General features: G+C 43.9%; 1 protein-coding gene across 3 annotated transcripts in view; it reads left to right on the top strand.

Annotated features, from left to right (window-relative positions):
• Positions 1 to 5,000, top strand: part of FAM163B (family with sequence similarity 163 member B) — a 199,422-nt gene that overhangs the window by 160,148 nt on the left and 34,274 nt on the right. The window lies entirely within an intron of this gene.

Raw genomic sequence — 5,000 nt, 5'->3', positions numbered from 1 at the left:
TCTATCTTCTATCTATCTATCTTCTATCTATCTATCTATCTATCTATCTTCTATCTATCTATCTATCTATCTATCTATCTTCTATCTATCTATCTTCTATCTATCTATCTATTTATCTATCTTCTATCTATCTATCTATCTATCTATCTTCTATCTATCTATCTATCTATCTATCTATCTTTTCTGTCTGTTTTCAGACAAATATTTATTTTTGTTTAGTTACCATTATTTCCAATGGGAACAGTAAATGTATACAACTAATTTTAACAACAATGTTTCATTATATAGCTGGAGCAATTATAAGAATCAATCTAACAATAATCAGCCAAACATTCTAGCTCCTTCACCCCTTCCTTGTCCATCTCTGCACCTTTTTTTTGGTGTCAGACGAATCATGTCTGCTCGACTGATAATAAATCTACCCCTAAATACATTTTGTAATTATAATATTAAGGTTTTTAAAGGGGCATTGAACTCGAACTATTGTTCCCCCATATCATGTTTAAAGGGCTATGAAACCCAGACAGCAGCATAAATCAACCTCCTACTGAGAAGAGGAATACAGACAGCCCAGCTCTTTCTATAAGGGTCTTCCTGCAGCGGCTTTAAATGCAATGGGCTTTTATGTGCCACTTGCCAGAGTACACTGTCCCTTTAAACTCTAGATTGTGCTTATTTGAAAGGTAATCTGAGCATGCTCAAAAGCATGAAAGCTTTTCTTTCTCCAACATAGGTGTGTCCGGTCCACGGCGTCATCCTTACTTGTGGGATATTCTCTTCCCCAACAGGAAATGGCAAAGAGCCCAGCAAAGCTGGTCACATGATCCCTCCTAGGCTCCGCCTACCCCAGTCATTCTCTTTGCCGTTGTACAGGCAACATCTCCACGGAGATGGCTTAGAGTTTTTTAGTGTTTAACTGTAGTTTTTATTATTCAATCAAGAGTTTGTTATTTTAAAATAGTGCTGGTATGTACTATTTACTCAGAAACAGAAAAGAGATGAAGATTTCTGTTTGTATGAGGAAAATGATTTTAGCAACCGTTACTAAAATCCATGGCTGTTCCACACAGGACTGTTGAGAGGAATTAACTTCAGTTGGGGGAACAGTGAGCAGTCTCTTGCTGCTTGAGGTATGACACATTCTAACAAGACGATGTAATGCTGGAAGCTGTCATTTTCCCTATGGGATCCGGTAAGCCATGTTTATTAAGATAGTAAATAAGGGCTTCACAAGGGCTTATTAAGACTGTAGACTTTTTCTGGGCTAAATCGATTCATTATTAACACATATTTAGCCTTGAGGAATCATTTAATCTGGGTATTTTGATAAGATATATCGGCAGGCACTGTTTTAGACACCTTATTCTTTAGGGGCTTTCCCAAATCATAGGCAGAGCCTCATTTTCGCGCCGGTGTTGCGCACTTGTTTTTGAGAGGCATGACATGCAGTCGCATGTGTGAGGAGCTCTGATACATAGAAAAGACTTTCTGAAGGCGTCATTTGGTATCGTATTCCCCTTTGGGCTTGGTTGGGTCTCAGCAAAGCAGATACCAGGGACTGTAAAGGGGTTAAAGTTAAAAACGGCTCCGGTTCCGTTATTTTAAGGGTTAAAGCTTCCAAATTTGGTGTGCAATACTTTTAAGGCTTTAAGACACTGTGGTGAAATTTTGGTGAATTTTGAACAATTCCTTCATATTTTTTCGCAATTGCAGTAATAAAGTGTGTTCAGTTTAAAATTTAAAGTGACAGTAACGGTTTTATTTTAAAACGTTTTTTGTACTTTGTTATCAAGTTTATGCCTGTTTAACATGTCTGAACTACCAGATAGACTGTGTTCTGAATGTGGGGAAGCCAGAGTTCCTTCTCATTTAAATAAATGTGATTTATGTGACAATGACAATGATGCCCAAGATGATTCCTCAAGTGAGGGGAGTAAGCATGGTACTGCATCATTCCCTCCTTCGTCTACACGAGTCTTGCCCACTCAGGAGGCCCCTAGTACATCTAGCGCGCCAATACTCCTTACTATGCAACAATTAACGGCTGTAATGGATAATTCTGTCAAAAACATTTTAGCCAAAATGCACACTTATCAGCGTAAGCGCGACTGCTCTGTTTTAGATACTGAAGAGCATGACGACGCTGATAATAATGGTTCTGAAGGGCCCCTAAACCAGTCTGATGGGGCCAGGGAGGTTTTGTCTGAGGGAGAAATTACTGATTCAGGGAACATTTCTCAACAAGCTGAACCTGATGTGATTACGTTTAAATTTAAGTTGGAACATCTCCGCATTCTGCTTAAGGAGGTATTATCCACTCTGGATGATTGTGACAAGTTGGTCATCCCAGAGAAACTATGTAAAATGGACAAGTTCCTAGAGGTCCCGGGGCTCCCAGAAGCTTTTCCTATACCCAAGCGGGTGGCGGACATTGTAAATAAAGAATGGGAAAGGCCCGGTATTCCTTTCGTCCCTCCCCCCATATTTAAAAAATTGTTTCCTATGGTCGACCCCAGAAAGGACTTATGGCAGACAGTCCCCAAGGTCGAGGGAGCGGTTTCCACTTTAAACAAACGCACCACTATACCCATAGAAGATAGTTGTGCTTTCAAAGATCCTATGGATAAAAAATTAGAAGGTTTACTTAAAAAGATGTTTGTTCAGCAGGGTTACCTTCTACAACCAATTTCATGCATTGTCCCTGTCGCTACAGCCGCGTGTTTCTGGTTCGATGAGCTGGTAAAGGCGGTCGATAGTGATTCTCCTACTTATGAGGAGATTATGGACAGAATCAATGCTCTCAAATTGGCTAATTCTTTCACCCTAGACGCCACTTTGCAATTGGCTAGGTTAGCGGCTAAGAATTCTGGGTTTGCTATTGTGGCGCGCAGAGCGCTTTGGTTGAAATCTTGGTCAGCTGATGCGTCTTCCAAGAACAAGCTACTTAACATTCCTTTCAAGGGGAAAACGCTGTTTGGCCCTGACTTGAAAGAGATTATCTCTGATATCACTGGGGGTAAGGGCCACGCCCTTCCTCAGGATCGGCCTTTCAAGGCCAAAAATAAACCTAATTTTCGTCCCTTTCGTAGAAACGGACCAGCCCAAAGTGCTACGTCCTCTAAGCAAGAGGGTAATACTTCTCAAGCCAAGCCAGCTTGGAGACCAATGCAAGGCTGGAACAAGGGAAAGCAGGCCAAGAAACCTGCCACTGCTACCAAGACAGCATGAAATGTTGGCCTCCGATCCGGGACCGGATCTGGTGGGGGGCAGACTCTCTCTCTTCGCTCAGGCTTGGGCAAGAGATGTTCTGGATCCTTGGGCGCTAGAAATAGTCTCCCAAGGTTATCTTCTGGAATTCAAGGGGCTTCCCCCAAGGGGGAGGTTCCACAGGTCTCAGTTGTCTTCAGACCACATAAAAAGACAGGCATTCTTACGTTGTGTAGAAGACCTGTTAAAAATGGGAGTGATTCATCCTGTTCCATTAGGAGAACAAGGGATGGGGTTCTACTCCAATCTGTTCATAGTTCCCAAAAAAGAGGGAACGTTCAGACCAATCTTAGATCTCAAGATCTTAAACAAGTTTCTCAAGGTTCCATCGTTCAAAATGGAAACCATTCGAACAATTCTTCCTTCCATCCAGGAAGGTCAATTCATGACCACGGTGGATTTAAAGGATGCGTATCTACATATTCCTATCCACAAGGAACATCATCGGTTCCTAAGGTTCGCATTCCTTGACAAGCATTACCAGTTCGTGGCGCTTCCTTTCGGATTAGCCACTGCTCCAAGGATTTTCACAAAGGTACTAGGGTCCCTTCTAGCTGTGCTATGACCAAGGGGCATTGCTGTAGTACCTTACTTGGACGACATTCTGATTCAAGCGTCGTCCCTTCCTCAAGCAAAGGCTCACACGGACATCGTCCTGGCCTTTCTCAGATCTCATGGATGGAAAGTGAACGTGGAAAAGAGTTCTCTATCTCCGTCAACAAGGGTTCCCTTCTTGGGAACAATAATAGACTCCTTAGAAATGAGGATTTTTCTGACAGAGGCCAGAAAAACAAAACTTCTAGACTCTTGTCGGATACTTCATTCCGTTCCTCTTCCTTCCATAGCGCAGTGCATGGAAGTGATAGGTTTGATGGTAGCGGCAATGGACATAGTTCCTTTTGCGCGCATTCATCTAAGACCATTACAACTGTGCATGCTCAGTCAGTGGAATGGGGACTATACAAACTTGTCTCCGAGGATACAAGTAAATCAGAGGACCAGAGACTCACTCCGTTGGTGGCTGTCCCTGGACAACCTGTCACAAGGGATGTCCTTCCGCAGACCAGAGTGGGTCATTGTCACGACCGACGCCAGTCTGATGGGCTGGGGCGCGGTCTGGGGATCCCTGAAAGCTCAGGGTCTTTGGTCTCGGGAAGAATCTCTTCTACCGATAAATATTCTGGAACTGAGAGCGATATTCAATGCTCTCAAGGCTTGGCCTCAGCTAGCGAGGGCCAAGTTCATACGGTTTCAATCAGACAACATGACAACTGTTGCGTACATCAACCATCAGGGGGGAACAAGGAGTTCCCTGGCGATGGAAGAAGTGACCAAAATCATTCTATGGGCGGAGTCTCACTCCTGCCACCTGTCTGCTATCCACATCCCAGGAGTGGAAAATTGGGAAGCGGATTTTCTGAGTCGTCAGACATTGCATCCGGGGGAGTGGGAACTCCATCCGGAAATCTTTGCCCAAGTCACTCAACTGTGGGGCATTCCAGACATGGATCTGATGGCCTCTCGTCAGAACTTCAAAGTTCCTTGCTACGGGTCCAGATCCAGGGATCCCAAGGCGGCTCTAGTGGATGCACTAGTAGCACCTTGGACCTTCAAACTAGCTTATGTATTCCCGCCGTTTCCTCTCATCCCCAGGCTGGTAGCCAGGATCAATCAGGAAAGGGCGTCGGTGATCTTGATAGCTCCTGCGTGGCCACGCAGGACTTGGTATGCAG

The sequence above is a fragment of the Bombina bombina genome, chromosome 12, assembly GCF_027579735.1.
Source record: "Bombina bombina isolate aBomBom1 chromosome 12, aBomBom1.pri, whole genome shotgun sequence".
Taxonomy (NCBI): Eukaryota; Metazoa; Chordata; class Amphibia; order Anura; family Bombinatoridae; genus Bombina; species Bombina bombina.
The sequence above is the reverse complement of the archived record's forward strand: the minus strand, read 5'-3'. Positions and strand labels throughout refer to the sequence as shown.